This window comes from Glycine soja, chromosome 3 (genome assembly GCF_004193775.1).
Source record: "Glycine soja cultivar W05 chromosome 3, ASM419377v2, whole genome shotgun sequence".
Classification (NCBI taxonomy): Eukaryota; Viridiplantae; Streptophyta; class Magnoliopsida; order Fabales; family Fabaceae; genus Glycine; species Glycine soja.
The window spans coordinates 28,921,999-28,940,221 of NC_041004.1; the positions used below are offsets into that span (position 1 = coordinate 28,921,999).

Genomic DNA, 18,223 nt, shown 5'->3' on the forward strand with positions numbered 1-18,223 from the left:
AAAATGTATACGATTATACTGCCATACTCTCACTAACCTCGTTTTGACTATCTCCACTGAAAGATGCCCCATCACAGTACCGTACTTTAACTCTGTTCCAGTTAAAGAAATCTGTGCACACAAGAAAATATACTCAAAAAAGAGAACACACAAGACTAGAGTAAGCATATCATGTAATCTCCAGAAGTGAATAAAGCAAGCATGCATAAACAGATTAATAGCCTATGAAAATATATATATTAATCCAGATGCATCATCAGACATTTCATATTTCATTTCACTAAACAAGTAATAAAAGATTCAAAAGATGAAAAAATCATCAAGTGCATTCTTCTTTACACCACTATAGTACCATTATCTTTACCACCTACAGGACAAATGCAATAAAGATAAGACCATAAATCTAACCATAGATTTACAACACATAAAATAAGCATACATGCTTCAAAGCAATATGTTGCTTTAAGCTGTGAAAACACTAGGTTGCTCAAATGAGTGATGACTCAACATTAATGTTTGCATAGATACAAAGCCTAATGCTGAAGCACATGTATATTGGATAGGCTATATAAAGCTATCAGATCATACAATCGAAAGAATATAAATATTATCATCAAAAGTAAATTTTGATGCACTAGAAATGGTTTTTAAAAGGATAAAAATATCCCAAAACAGACAAGACACTAGTAAGCACAAATAAATTTGTGGAACAAAATAGTTACCAGGTACAAGCCTCCATTACCAATTAGCATGATTAATAGTGGTTCATATAGTTACTAGCCAACTTGTTCATATGTTTGTCATTCTAATTTTGCAGTACATGTTGAATCACATACGAGTCTTTTACCTAGAGAAATTTCTTGAACAATTGTTGGAATAGTAATGCCAGAGTATGAATTGCCACCAATGTAAACATCAGTTGATAAAAAATTTGGATGTTCAATCAACCACTACAAACATTTAAGCATGATTGTCACAATTTAATTGACCAACAGATTTAACTACAAGGAAAACTGAAATCATCAGATTGTGAAATAAAAACAATAAAATTTGGAGGAACACCTTCCTAAGAAATTGAAGGACTTGGTGAACTAGTATCCAGTCCTTCGTTGAGTAGCAAACTTCGTTGTGGCATAAGTGAAGCCCGTGGAAACAGCCAAGTCTACAAATATAATGCTACTAACCTACCAAAAATAGTTATGGTAAATACCAGTAAATAAGCATAACATAATCAGCGGAAAAAAAAAAACAATAAAAGCTAAAAATATCGATTTCAGCCAACAAAATATTAGATGCATACAAGGCACCTTTGTCCATGAGTGTGGCCTCAAGACCAAATTGGGCAGGCTCCCATTGTACTCCTCATATTAAAATGCAAGTGGACCTGCAACATGCAAATAGAGTAAAATTTCTAAGTCTGAGCTCTTGTTACTTGGTACATACATAAGTATGGAGCAAAAGTAAAATTTGGAAACAGAGTTGGTATTACCTATTTCAATGACAAGGCCAGAGAAAGCTGAGCAACCAGGGCCACTAGTGAGCCAAAGCATGAGAGGATTCTCCTTTGGATTGTTCTCTGACTCATGAGAGGATCCTCCTTTGGAACAAAATAGTTACTAGGTATCAACTACCGGAATGAAGAAAATAAATTTAAAAAAATTAATTGGCAATATATGAACTACTATTAATTGCATAAGGTTGACAATTAATCATGCTAATATATTTTTTTTCATAGCCTGAAACATGAGAAGATCCAAGTCATGCATACCATTGTGCTTACCAAAAGAACAAAGATGTTGCTATGTACATAACATGGTCATGTCACTTAAAAGGGGAAAAATTTCAGAAGAATACACTTACACTCGAGGGCACACAAAGAACTATGCCAAGAACAACATCAGTATGCAGCTCCAGCTACTGAACTGAGTCCAGTGAGGTTAGATTCTTACTCTCAAGTTCTCATTTCAAGCTTTTCATCAACATATAAAGAAGCAAAACAACACAAAATAAAAAAGAATAAGAAGAAATTTATTCCCTCAAAATCTCAAATAAAAAAAATAAAAACAAAATTAGGTACCAGAGATAGCCATGGTGAATCCACAACCACCACCGCAGACATCCTTCCAAGAGTAACCAAAGGGCGGAACCCTAACGAGAACCAGCGTCAACAGTGGCATCCTATGCGGCAGAGCTCTGGGAAGGTAACCCCACATTTTGATCCTTGGTAAGGAAGGGTGTGAGAGTTTCTGGGAAGGGAGCCGCAGTCTTCTCTCCTTCCATTTCTTGGAAGCGCTAGAGGTAGCCTTTGAGAGGCTCCACATAGTCCTCGAAGCCTAGAGTGGTCATCGCCCAGAGCAGGTCGTCGCCGTTGATCACCTTGCGCTTCTCGCGCTGGCACTTGTCGGAGGCCTCGTCGATGATGAAGCTGATGAACTCTGACACGCACTCCTGCACCGTCTCCTTTGCGTACTTCAAGATCTTCGCGTTTGCCAGCAGCGCCTTCTTCATGATGCGGCTCACGTTCGCGATCGGGAGAAACCGGTCCAGCTCCCGTGGCAACACCTTGCCCCCCTTACCGCTGTTGTGTGCGCCACCAGAGTCGTTGTCAGAATCCGCCATTGACTAACGAAAAAATCAAAGGGGCGATGACAAAGATGAAAACGAAACAAAGGCACGAGAAGCGGAATCGATGGAGATTGGAACAAACAAAGGCACGAGAAGCAAAATGGCAGAGTTTATGAGATCTGAATTTAATTTTCAACTTAAAATCAAAGACGGTTAAATAAAAGCCCGTCCTAGTAACCTCCAAATCAAATACGGATTTTCAAAAATCGTCGTTATCGTATTTAAAAAGTTATACTTAATTTAAAAAATGTCACTGGATAATTTTCTACATCGGTTTTCAATAACCGACTTAAATTTGATGTCATGGAAACATGCTTTTTTAGTAGTGCTAGATTTGCTAATTTAATCCATATAGAAGTAGGAATCAGTGAGAAATTAATTAAAAAATGAATTCTTAATTAATAGTAATATAAAAGATTTTATTTAGAAGAGAATATCTATTATAATAGATTATATCTATAACCTGTGCGTATGCACGGGTCGTTTGCAACTTATTTATTTGTTTTGCAATCTAGAAATAAAATGAAAGAAAGTATGAAAATTAAGATAGATTTAACATCGATACATGCACGGGTTGTTTCTTAAATTACTTTGTGAGTTTTTTTAATTGCAATATAGACTTAAAATTAAATTTAGAAATAGGTGAATATTGTTTGAAATGAAATATAAGTAGCTTTTTAAAAAGCATAAATGTTTGAGAAAGGAAGTAACAAAATGAATAAAAACTAGTGGAATGAATAACAAATGAATTAGACTAATTAAGTGGGAGAAATGTTACACAGTAATTAGCCCTAAAAATGTGGAATCACGGGTAATTTGTTGAAATTGTTCCTTGTAGTTGTTTGCTCTATGAGATATTGGGTTTATAACCCACAACACTAGGCATCACGAGAGGGAAAAGGAAGGAACAAAGTAAAAATCGCAAAAAATAAAAATCGAAAAAACCGCAAAAAAGATACTCTGAGGTGGAGAGCTTGCATGCAAATCTCGATAATTAAGCACTGAGGAAAATGCATAAAAATTATAGCTTACCTTGTAGACTATCCCGTAAAACTCTGAACAATATCAGAAATATGAGTTTAAGGAAAAAATAGCAATGAAGCATCCAAAAAAACCACAAAAAATCAGACAAAAAAATGTTCATAACCATTAGAAGTTCAGCGTAAAGGGGAAGAAATTGTTTCATACCCTAAGGTATTTGACTAACAAAATTAAGCAAAATATAAATCAAGCCAAAACCCAAAAAAATATAGTTGTCTGTGGGATGGTCTTCAACTGGAAAGGGTGTCATCCCATATGACTTCTTTCCTATATAGCAATTCCCACGCATGTTCGTCAAACTTGAAGAAGAAGACAACTTCATCTCCAGGCATTAAGTTATTTTCAAACAGGTATTGAAACCATGGTTCCGCAAGGGATGGCAGACCATCATGAATGGTGATCTGCCACTGGTTATGTCTACCATAACCACAGTGGACAAAAATATTTTTTTTTTAGCCAAACAAAAAATTTGAAGCAGCTGCTGGAAGAACCTACAGCCAAATTATAATAGCAATTAAAGGACAATTTTTTTTAATTAGCAGGCAATGTTATCCGAATATAAGGAATATAAAGTACAATTATTTTGCTAATAGTTTTGTTTGAGTGTGTTTAAGAAAAGTTGGCACAAAAAACCAACAACATAATTGAGTGGGTTAGAAACTCCTACCAAAGGCTAGTTGTGTTGCACCATGTCTTGTGTGACATCATTTGTAAAGACGTACCTTCTGGTTGTAACCCCTGACCTTCTCGTTGATTGCCCATGGATAGGTCCCATGACATCAACCTCGAAAGATGTATTTTTTTCGGGAGCAAAAAACTAGATAATGACACTGTCGTTAATGTTGTGGGCTCTCCTAAACTCTTTCAGACCATCAGCAAAAAAAATAGCGGTTGCCATATTTCCGCATCCTAACAAAATGTGTGCTTCCATTATAGTAAAATAAAACATAAATTGGGTAATATGGCCTCCACTGTCTATGGTAAGACAAAGGGACCTCAATGACGTTTTGCAAGGAAACTTGTAAAGAATAGAAAAGTTTTTTTTTTGTATGTGGAAAAAGGAAAATGGGAAAATAGTTGGGATAGTGAATGCTGACCTTGCCAACACGAAATGCCGCTAAAAATCGGGTTTTCACCATCCAATGGGAGGGGCCCTATAGCACAATATATAATGTAATTAGTAAGAGAACAAAATATGAAGGAATTTATAAAAAAACTGAACAGAAACATGCACCCCCAAAAACGGGGTAAATGAGAAAACATTGGGTGCAGTCATGTCTGTGGTGTAAAGAGGATGATATACATGTAAGGAAGAATTCTCCAGTAATAGTAATGTAAAAAAGATTAATGATAGAGGAAAAGAAGAAATATATGAAGGACCATACTGGAACAGATAGTCATAAGGTTAAGATGAAGTCTGGTAAACTGAAAGAAACTTACAGCAATAGAGGTATATACGGAGGTACTCATTGTGACACCCTCTACCCCACACATATATGTACTAATAATAAAAGAAATAATTAAAAAAATTAAACTTAATTCAAGATTTTAAAACATATTTAAATACAAGTCTTTCAAGAGGGTAGGAGGCTCACATTCACGTTTCTAACATCATCATAAAACTTTTCTAAATAAATAATAAATTCACTTCGACTTAAACAAGACCGTCTATAAAACCCTATACCCCAATGCCACATCCTATCAGAGCGTTGTGTCCCGACGTCCTTCAGCACATGGTTCCTTAAAGCAATTCACGTAGTCATCTGCTCCCCCGAACACAAAGTTCAAGATCATCACAAGATCCAAACACAAACAACACACGGGGAGTGAGTTATCACATCCTAACTAATAGAGAAACAAGACAACTAGATATACATATCATATAAACCAAATAAAACTTAGTTACACGTAATTCACGTAATTCCACCACTTTGTCATTCAAAGTTCACTTTTCAATCATCAATCACATTACACAAGAATCACACGCCCTGATCGAGACATAATAACACATCAATTTCATAATAAACAATTAGCAAGCGCATGAGACAGTTATGCTAAGACTCAAGCCTATATGCAATGTGGTACCATGTCAGTGAAAAACCACCCTGGGGCGCTTAGGAGTACATAACAAGACACACCAAACAATGGGTTTGTCAGGTCACTCTCACTAAGTAAGATCATAGGGAGACCAATCAGGGTCACGATGTTTTGCGAGAATGCTCCAACTATATGGGATCAGCATAGGCTTAAAGGAGCACTCAAACCCGGTGACCCCCAAGGCCTACACTCCGAAGAGTCCGTCAGGGCCTCTCCCTCCTGATTCAGGTCCAACCCCTAAAATCATTTTAGCACACAGACACTGCTCGTGAATTATACAATACCAATGACCTCACACTCGTGTGTTAAACACGTACAACATATTGCGCTACAATTTAACACTGGTTCCTAAATAGGAAACCTACATTTTCTCTTTAACACTGCGCATTTACACTTTTCTCAAGATAACACTGGTCGGGTTATTGTACAATTCACAGCTTACAACACAAATAATGTCACATCAAGAGTTAATCACACACTTATTCACAACCAAAACTCATTCACAATTTCACATCTCATAAAGTCACAATCCACCATCACATGTTTTCACGTATCTCACAATTCAACACATGTTCTACTTTACACTTTTACTCAATCTCAATAACAATATTATAATCTCAAGGCATCATATTATTCCATAATTCATCACATATTTCATTTATAAACACTGCTCATGAATTATACAATACCATGACCTCACACTCATGTTTCAAACATGTTTAACACAATTGCGCTACAATTTAACACTGATTCCTAACTAGGAACCCACACTTTCTCTTCAACACTGCGCATAAACAATTTTCTCAATTTCAACACTGGTCGGGTTATTGTATAATTCACAACTCATAACTCAATACACATGTATCTCAAATCTAAACATAGTATTCTCAAACTCCAACACTTGAATAATTTTTGGAATCACACAATAACAACACTACAACATTATTTACATAAAATATTAATATAAATAAATATATAACTAAATCTATATATATATATAAATCCAGCAACGTATATCATATTTGATCATGAATTTTAAGAAAGTTTTCAATGTACCAATTCTAAATAATTATATAAACACTTTCTCATATATATAAGTATACATGAATTCATTTATATATATATATATATATATATATATATATATATATATATATATATATATAAAATCTAAGAATACAACACATAGTCTATTAGAATTCTTTTCTCAATTTCAAATATAATATCAATTTTAAACTATAAAAAAAACTAAAAAGCATGAATAGGGGAAAAATACAAACTCAATATCTCCTTACTTAATTTCATCAACTACGGTTCACACTCAACACAAGAGCACATTAATTTCACAAAAATTTCTCATTGGAACATCAAATGATTCATCAAACATATATAATTTATATATAACTCATAGTTATAATTATAAGGATAAAGTAAAAATTATAGAAACACCCCAAAACTCATTCCAATTGATATCTCTAAGGATCCCTACACATATTCTCATTCCCAATTGTGAATAACTCATCCCTTACCTCTAAGCGATAGTAACATCTCTAACGATTCCCTGAGATTCCTTAAGTTATTCCTCCGACTGCTCGGATAGAATTCTCAAACGTCAGAGAGACGGAGAAGAGATTGAAACCTCCACTTGTACTGTCTTCATGCGATTTCTTTTTCTCCCTCCACGAATATTATCTCAAAAATCCCAACGGTGAAAGTGTGCAAAATTGAATTTCGAAAAACATATCCAAATTTCATGAAAATCCAACGGTTAACGAAACCGGGATTGTAGTTTTACCGATACAATTTTGGGTTTCTGCGGGAAATTAAAATGCTACAATGCCAAGGGTTTTCCTCTAATCTCAGATATGATTTTGAAATTCCCAACGGTGAGAATGTTCAAAATTGGGTTGCAAACGTGGTACTCAAATTTCACGATGATCCAACGGTGAACGAGTCCGAGATCATCATTTTTCTGAGACAGGTTTGGTGGGCTGCGGGAAAAAGAAAGGGTTTTGAGAGAAGGAAAAAAACGAAAATGAAGCCAAAAAGAGGTACCTGACTTAACATAACTATTTATACCTAGGGTATTCAGCCTATTATTTGCTTTATATTTATTTATTTTATAAAAACAAACTATTTTATTTTCTATCAAACAAATAAATGAAATACCCTTTTTATTTTCTCTCAAATCATTATTTTAATTAATAATTATATCTCCTTATTTATTTATTTATAAAATCTCATCATTTTTCTAAAACTATATTTATTTATAAATAACAATCTTTTTTAATCTAGATTACAAAAATTTGGATGTTACACTCATGTTGCCATGTGGAAGTTTAAGGTGTCAAGCAAATGGAAGGAGTTACAATGAATATAGTAAATATAAATATATGGCAGTGATTATTGGAAATATTAGCGGTGAATAGTTGCAATGAATAGTTAATAATGTTTGTTTTGTATTTGTCTTTTACGCTTCCCTAAATTGTGTATATCCAATCTGTATATATTTATGATTAGACATAATGGATGGTAGCATTGGGAATCAAAAGTCGTCAATTATGTAGGATAATAAGTAAATGGATTGTGATCTGAGATACACAATAATTACCGTGTACTATTATATGTACAGAAACTATGCAGAAACCAATGCAAATAAAAATTGCAAAGTAAAGCTCGATCAATTAAAATCCCTGAGGAATGGAAAGACTTAATAAGAAGGGTAAACAAAAGCACAACAATGATGAAGATTTTTTGAAAATAAAAGCTAACAAGAAATTGTTGAAAACAAAAAACTGGGCCCCCCAAAAGAACAAAGCACGGAAATTAGCAAAACACGAAAAAAAAAACCTATAAAATAAGGAAAAAAATGAAACACAACCATGCACAATATAAACAAAAGCAAACTCAACCATGGACAACAAAAACAAAAGCAAACTCAACCATGCACAATATAAACAAAAGCAAACCGTAAACCACGAAAGTTAGAAAAACATAACCTTTACTTTTTGCAACCAAGCGGAGAAACCGAGTAAAAGCAAACTGAAATGGGAAAATGGCCTGGTCACATATGTATATTTCATGTTCACTATGTTACAAATATGGAGCCTTTGTTGCGTGAACACTCAATGGCTATCACAAAAGACAAACAAAAGCAGTACAACCAAATGTCTAATTTAGGATAAAAGAACACAATTGTAAGGGACTATATAATAATAATGATAAACAATATAAGTAATAACCTGCAACAAAACAAAAAGATAAGATAAAAACATAAAAATAAGATTGCAAAATAAATCCGCAGAAATGAATACTACCTGGAAGTCAACAAAAAGTTCATTGAATGGCTTGGACAACCTAACTATGGGCCCAGAAACTCTCGACTCTCCTCTTGGAAGGAGTTTGACATTCAGAGGGTGACCAAAGTCATAATCAGAACGCAACTTCTCTGCTAAGGCAGAAAAGTTGTCAAAATCCTCTAAAGAAAAACTCCAACCTGAAAACATAAGAAGATATTATAAACAAATCAATGTGATTTGAAATAAAACAAAAACAAAACAACCGATTACTTACAATAGCGACTTTGTTTTCACCAACAAAAGCAGTAGGCTCATCAGCAAATTTAATTTCAGTTGAAGCAGGACCACTTTGTTTCTTCAAATAGTCAACGATGCCTGCCATTTTAAACATATAAGAGAAAGAAAAACATAATAAAAATGACTGGAAATGAAAGAAAAAAGAGTTACCTTTTCCTCATATTGCACCTCCAGTTGCACATCCACTCAACAAAGCAACAATTTATTTTTTGAACTTGCTTTAAAAAATTGAAATTTAGGGATAAACACTTGTTTTAAAACAAAATAAAAAACTCAGAAACTATAGAAGATCAGAGCCTACATAATAATAATAATAATAATAATAATAATAATGAAACAAAACCAAAATATAAGCATAAGCACATTCCCATGAGTACGAAAAATATAAGCAACTAAAATTTTGATTTCTTAATATCTACAAAAGATGAACCACTTCCCAAATTGCATCCCTTTTTTAAGAAACCCAAAGAAACCAAACACAGAATAACAAAGTGGAATCTTGAAGCATCACAGTTCTGGGTATAAGGTTTCTAAGTCTATTCTATACATGCCTTGAAATGTCATGTATGCCTGTCATTTGTAACATATAAGAGAAAGAAAGACATGTTAAAAATGACTGAAAATGAAAGAAAAAAGAGTTATTTTTTGCTTATATTACACCTCCAGTTGCACATCCACTCAACAAAGCAACAATTTATTTTCTGCACTTGTTATAAAAAATTTAAATTTAGGGATAAACACTTGTTTTAAGACAAAGTAAGTAAGTAAGAAACTATTGAAGACCAGAGCCTACATAATAATAATAATAATAATGAAACAAAACCAAAATATAAGCATAAAGTATGATTGATATCACTATCATCCCAATTCGACATATCATGTGTCGATAAAGTAAAGAAGAGATGAAGAGAGAGGGAAAACGTCGATGAAAAATGAAGACGTAGAGAAGAGAATGATGAATTGAAGAACCTAAACTAACAATATCAAAAAACCAAACAAACCAAAAAGATCAATGCCACCCGCTTTCTCTCTGCCACCGCCATTGCATCTGCCTGCAACCAAGACAAAACTTTAATGTCCAAACTAAGGGAATATGAAACTAATTCACAAAGTTGAGTACTCTGAAGCTCTGAACACAATTGTAAGGGACCATAATAATAATAATAAACAATATAAATAATAACCTATAGCAAACCCAGACAAAACTTTAATGTCCAAACTCCAAACTTCCAAATAAAAAGATGTTGGAAAAATACAGCAACTTGTTGAACTGAATTAGTATATGACATTATCCTTAAGTACCTTCTTTGAAGCATATGGTGTCATATCATTTGATAGAGTGTAGAGCAGACAGAACTCTGGATGTCACGTACATTTTCCCTTAAATAACTCTTCCACAAGCTAACAACACAACCAAGAATAAGATAGATTTACAAATTTATGGGGCAAACAAATAGAAAGATTTTCTTCCGAATAAAAAAGTAAAATGAGTTCTCTTTGTTTATTGTTATAATAATAATAATAATAATAAACAAAATAAATAATAACCTGAAACAAACCCAGACAAAACTTTAATGTCTAAACTAAGGAAAGATGAAATTAGCTCACAAAGTTATGAGTAGTCTGAAGCTCTAAATGCAATTGTAAGGGACCATATAAATAATAATAATAATAATAATAATAAACAACAATATAAATGATAACCTACAACAACAATAATAATATAATAAAATTTTCAAATTTTAAGCTAATCTAATAATAATAATAATAATAATAATAATAATAATAATAATAATGATAATAATAATAATAATAAAAGAATAAATTGAACAAATAAGTTCTTTAACATGTGACTATTAGGATAGCGGAATATTAATCAAATTAAAACAACAAACTCCCTAGCTACTAAGATGTTTCAGTTCACCCGACTGTCTCTTGCCTACTCATGGATTCAGCGATAGTTCGAAAGGTTGACATATATCGGGAATTCCCGGATCTACGCTTATTAATTCTCCAATCTTATTTAAGTCAATATAGAACTAACTCCTAAGAGTTGCTACTCTGATATCAACATTTCTTTAAATAAATAAAAAATACAAAAAGAGCACCTTTGTAATACATTGAAAATGATATTACTCATCATCAAAATATCACTACACAAAAGAACTAATCACTTTACTAAAACATGTTCAAATAGGACAACAATTAGAATCCCTTGCACATGTTTCTCCCCATTTTAATTAACTTCTTAGTCAAAACAATGAATTAAATTATGAGTGAACTTTCAAAGCTTATCATGGATAGTTTTCAGGGACTTCCAGCAAAATCATTTATCATTTCTAGATCATTTTCAGTTCACAAAACAAACAATAAAGGCTAAAACAGAACATCCAACAAAAGGTCATTTCGTAAGAATAATAACAAATTCATTTCTCACTCAAATTGAACATATTTTATATGGATTTATATGCCCAAAAAGCCTATTTTTGTAATATAATTTTAATGTTATAATACAAAGTCTTAGTAAGTCACATCATTCAATTTTGTGAGACATGTCACAATAGAAATTTTCACAAACACTTCATATGCACAATTTTTAATACCAAACAACATAACAATCATATATATCAAACTTGACCATCGCGTCATTTACTGCGAGTGATGTCATACCGAGCTAGTAATATCAAACAACATAACAATAATATATATCAAACTTTAAATTAAATAGGTATTCAAGAATATCCAAATGCAAAGATATCATACTGAGCTAGTGATCTCATAGACAATGATAGCAGCAACAGAACCTCTATAATACATTGAAAATGATATTACTCATCATCAAAAGATCACTACACAAAAGAACAAATCACTTTACTAACACATGTTCAAATAGGACAACAATTAGAATCCCTTGCACATGTTTCTCCCCATTTTAATTAACTTCTTAGTCAAAATAGTGAATTAAATTATAAGTGAACTTTCAAAGCTTATCATGGATAGTTTTCAGGGACTTCCATCAAAATCATTTATCATTTTCAGTTCACAAAACAAACAATAAAGGCTTAAACAGAACATCCAACAAAAGGTCATTTTGTAAGAATAATAATAAATTCATTTCTCACTCAAATTGAACATATTTTATATGGATTTATATGCCCCAAAAGTCTATTTTCATAATATAATTTTAATTTTATCAACCAAAGTCTTAGTACATTCCAGCATTCAATTTTTTTACACATGTCACAATAGAAATTTTCACAAACACTTCATATGCACAATTTTTAATAATAAACAACATAACATTCATATATATCAAACTTGACTGTCACGTCATTTACCGCGCTAGTGATATCAAACAACATAACAATCATATATATCAAACTTTAAATTAAATAAAGAAACTTAAACCTTGTTAGGTTCCTGAATAAAATATTAAGCATCAAATTTTGATGCTGCAAAAAAAAATGAACAGTAAAACAGTTTCTACACCACCACCAAGCCCACATTGAAAATTTATTTATTGAAAAGAAACTATATAATCAAGCTCAAGCACATACAAACCAACAGTTTTGCAAATTGAAAAATAAAGAAGTTATTATTTCATCCAAAATCCATTAAAAAAATACAAATGGGTTAAATCCAATTAATGGAGGAAAAAAAATTGACATGCAAAAAAGGAGAGCACAAAGCATACTTCGTCGAACAAAAAGAGCTTCAACACCTATTAGCTGGCGAGAATATCACAAAACATAGGGTAACAGCGGATCGAAACCTAGACCAAAAACACAGAAAAACAAAAACTTAACATGCATCAGAACAAGAAGAAAACACGAATGAGAAGAACAGCGGGGAAAGAAAAGCAAAACCTCTTTGCAGTCGAAAAAATGCACTCCAACAAAACCAAGCACGACCGGAACCGAGCTGAAGAATGGACGAAAGTGAACAAAGCCATTCACTAATTCTTCGGCCATAGCAGAAAATACTCGCAGAGAAAAGGAAGGTTAAAAAAAATTAGATACCAAGCTGCCGTGAAAGAAAAAAAAGAGGAAATACTTGAGGTGAGTGTGTTGCGGTCAAAACTCATCCTTAGCAACTTGCGGGCATGGAGCCGGAATCGCCAGCATGAACGAAGAAACAAAATAAATGGAAAAGAGAAGAAGATTCAGGAAGAGAAAGATGGAGAAAGAGAAGATTAAGGGAGAAAACTCAACAGAGAGAAGAAACAGTAATGGAGAAGACACGCACAGTTCCGATTATTAAGCGGAATTAAATGAGCCGTTAAATCCGCCAATCAGGGAGCGACACGTGGCAATGGAAAAAAAAAACTCATCATCAAAAGATTTCTACACAAAAGAACTAATCACTTTACTAACACATGTTCAAATAGGACTACAATTAGAATCCCTTGCACATGTTTCTCCCCATTTTAATTAACTTCTTAGTCAAAACAGTGAATTAAATTATGAGTGAACTTTCAAAGCTTATCATGGATAGTTTTCAGGGACTTCCAGCAAAATCATTTATCATTTCTAGATCATTTTCAGTTCACAAAACAAACAATAAAGGCTGAAACAGAACATCCAACAAAAGGTCATTTTGTAAGAATAATAACAAATTCATTTCTCACTCAAATAGAACATATTTTATATGGATTTATATGCCCCAAAAGCCTATTTTCATAATATAATTTTAATTTTATAATACAAAGTCTCAGTAAGTCCCAACATTCAATTTTGTGAGACATGTCACAATAGAAATTTTCACAAACACTTCATATGCACAATTTTTAATACCGAACAACATAACAATCATATATATCAAACTTGACCATCGCGTCATTTACTGTGAGTGATGTCATACCGAGCTAGTAATATCAAACAACATAACAATAATATATATCAAACTTTAAATTAAATAGGTATTCAAGAATATCCAAATGCAAAGATATCATACCGAGCTAGTGATCTCATAGACAATGATAGCAGCAACAAAACCTCTATAATACATTGAAAATGATATTACTCATCATCAAAAGATCACTACACAAAAGAACAAATCACTTTACTAACACATGTTCAAATAGGACAACAATTAGAATCCCTTGCACATGTTTCTCCCCATTTTAATTAACTTCTTAGTCAAAATAGTGAATTAAATTATAAGTGAACTTTCAAAGCTTATCATGGATAGTTTTCAAGGACTTCCATCAAAATCATTTACCATTTCTAGATCATTTTCTGTTCACAAAACAAACAATAAAGGCTTAAACAGAACATCCAACAAAAGGTCATTTTGTAAGAATAATAACAAATTCATTTCTCACTCAAATTGAACATATTTTATATGGATTTATATGCCCCAAAAGTCTATTTTCATAATATAATTTTAATTTTATCAAAAAAAGTCTCAGTAAGTCCCAGCATTCAATTTTGTGACACATGTCACCATAGAAATTTTCACAAACACTTCATATGCACAATTTTTAATACTAAACAACATAACAATCATATATATCAAACTTTAAATTAAATAAAGAAACTTAAACCTTGTTAGGTTCCTGAATAAAATATTAAGCATCAAATTTTGATGTTGCAAAAGAAAAATGAACAGTAAAACAGTTTCTATACCACCACCAAGCCCACATTGAAAATTTATTTATTGAAAAGAAACTATATAATCAAGCTCAAGCACATACAAACCAACAGTTTTGCAAATTCAAAAATAAATAAGTTATTATTACATCTAAAATCCATTAAAAAAATACAAATGGGTTAAATCCAATTAATGGAGGAAAAAATATCGACATGCAAAAAAGGAGAGCATGAAGCATACTTCGTCAAACAAAAAAAGCTTCAACACCTATTAGCTGGCAAGAATCTCACAAAACATAGGGTAACAACGAATCAAAACCTAGACCAAAAACACAGGAAAACGAAAACTTAACATGCATCAGAACAAAAAGAAAACACGAATGAGATGAATAGCAGGGAAAAAAAAGCAAAACCTCGTTTGCAGTCAAAAAAATGCACAACAACAAAACCAAGCACAACCGAAACCGAGCTGAAGAACGGACGAAAGTGAACAAAGCGATTCACAGATTCTTCGGCCATAGTGGAAAATACTCGCAGAGAAAAGGAAGGTTAAAAAAAAATTAGATACCAAGCTACCGTGAAAGAAAAAAAAAGAAAAAATGGAAGAAATACCTGAGGTGAGTGTGTTGCGGTCAAAACTCATCCTCAGCAACTTGCGAACATGGAGCCGGAATCACCTGCATGAACGAAGAAACAAAAGGAATAAATGGAAAAGAGAAGAAGATTCAGGAAGAGAAAGATGGAGAAAGAGAAGATTGAGGGAGAAAACGCAGAGGGCGAAAACTCAAGAGAGAGAAGAAAGAGTAATGGAGAAGACACGCAAGTATTAAGCGGAATTAAATGAGCCGTTAAATCCGCCTATCAGGGAGCAACATGTGGCAATGGTAACAAAAAATGGTGGAGAAAAAAAGAGGGGCAAAATGACCAAAAAACCAATAAATTGGACACGTGTCAAACTCTCAACCATGGGCATTTTAGGGTTTTCCACGACCTTCTCTTTTATTATATACCTTGGATTGGACTAGTGTTCCAATCCGGCATTGCTAGGGTATTTATGTCTTTGAAATATCAAGTTGATATAAAAAAAATTGACTATTTATTCTTCACTCTAGCTAGAAACTGCAATTTAAATCTAATCACTACAAAATATTGGTTACACCTCAAATTCATGCACATTATAATTAAGTTTTTTTTTTTTACAGAAATATACATTATAAGTTTTTTTACAGCAAAATATACATTATGAGTTATAATTAGCTAAAATATTTCTTTTTTCACTAAGGATTTTTTTTTTCAAAATCTACCAATACGTTAATTTTATAATTACTACACAATTTAGCATGTTTTTACAATTCAAGTTGCTAAATGTGAAAAGAAAATAAGAATATAAAGGTTTAGATAAAAAAAATTGGGTTGTAATTATAATATTTTGATGAAATCATATTACTATGTTCCTTTTAATTAAAATAAACATTCAAATAAACTTAATTTAAACAACTTAATCCAGTGCACTGGGTAGAACTAAGTTCAAGTTTCTTAAGTAAAACTTAAGTTTGATTATTTATTGTAGATGGAAAAATTGTAATTCAAAGCAAAAATCTTGTTAAAAATGATTAATCAAGACACATATAAAGATGAATTATTGACAAAACTTATGATACTCAGCAAAACCTTTGAGTGTCTATCATTGTTTGTCATCTAATGCTTATTACATATTAAATATATTAATAAATTACTTTTTTGTAAAATAATTATTATTATTTAATTTAAATAATAAATATTGAATGATTTAAAATTAATTATATTTTGTATTTTCTATTATTATTTAAATAATATATGAATTTCAACTTGGACGAAAATTAAATTTAATTTCAAAGAACAAAATATTTTATATCTTAAAAAGCTCCTTTTATTCAGTAAAAATAACACTTTTTTAGAAGGAAAAAAACACATTTTATATACAATATATATGGTAATTAAAGTCTTTTTTTTTTACAAAACCCATTTGGTTATTTATTACAAATCAAATATTTTAAATCTTATCCCCTCTTCATTTATGAAATTGTAATGGGTAAAAGTTAATCTTTCCTATCCCCTCAAAGAAATGATATTTTTGTCTTTTATTTAAAATATAGGAAAATTTACATGATACATGCTGAAAGTAAAATATTTTAAATTAGAGTTAAATTAAGTAATTTAAACTTAAAGAGAACAATAATCTTAATATATACAAATCTACTTACGTCAGAAGTCAATCTTTCCATCTAATTGCATGACGAGGATGCGCAACACAAAATGCCAACGCCAACGTGGGTACGTGGTCAAGGTGAAATTTCGAGTAAATAGGAATTTTAGTCCTTGACTTTGTAGCCCTTTTGCATATTAGTCCCTAGCTTATTGAAATGTTAAAAATAGTCCATATCTTTACATCCGTTATGCAAATAAGTCTCTGCTGTTAAAATCTAATTTCCTCTGTTAGTCAAATGTCTATGTGGCAAACCTTAGTTCATGTAAGCAAACACATGTGACAAGTTTGAGTTCATGTTAGCAATCCCATATGGCAAGGACTGAATTGAAAAATTAGGAAAAGTTAGGTTAAAAAGCATTCAAAAATGAAGTAAACGCATTTTCCCCCATAACGCGGTTTCATTGTCTTACTGTTATTTGTAGGGTTTTTTAACTGTTCGCACTTTGCTCTTTCCTCGACAGCATTCCCTTTGTCGGTGATTGTAAGTCTTTGCGCTTGGCAGTCAGGTTTGTGGTTGTTTTGTGTTTGTTTTTGTTTGCATTGTTTCTGTGGATTCATTTGGGGTTTTATATGTTGAAGGGTTTTCATTTGCATTGTCTTCACACTTCGCAGTGAGGTTTATAGTCCTTTATTATTTTGATTTATGATGCTCTGTTTTTATAGATGACATTGCATTTTGTTGTGTGATGCGCCTATGTTTGAGTTAGGTTTTTTATTTCCTAATATATGGCAATGTTTATGGTTTCTGATTGTGTGGAATGAATGACAATATAACTTTAATATTGCACCATGGAGCAAGATTCACTCCACGTTCCAGTGATGGAAAAGGTTGCATATATAGGCGAAGAATTTGACGTTTGGGAGGATATATCTGCAGATTGCATGAACACATTTATCCTATATGATCTGATGAAAGCTTGTAAGAAGTATAGCAATATAGGAGATTGATTGTTTTTGGTTGATTGATAAGGACTTAGATTTTAATCATGGGTTAAGGAGTTGTACAACAGATGGATATATATTAT

At 32.2% G+C, this 18,223-nt stretch overlaps 1 pseudogene; it reads right to left on the minus strand.

Annotated features, from left to right (window-relative positions):
• Nucleotides 1–1,370: 1,370 nt before the first annotated feature.
• On the minus strand, nt 1,371–2,719 carry LOC114406385 (annotated as a pseudogene).
• Between the last annotated feature and the right edge of the window lie 15,504 nt (nt 2,720–18,223).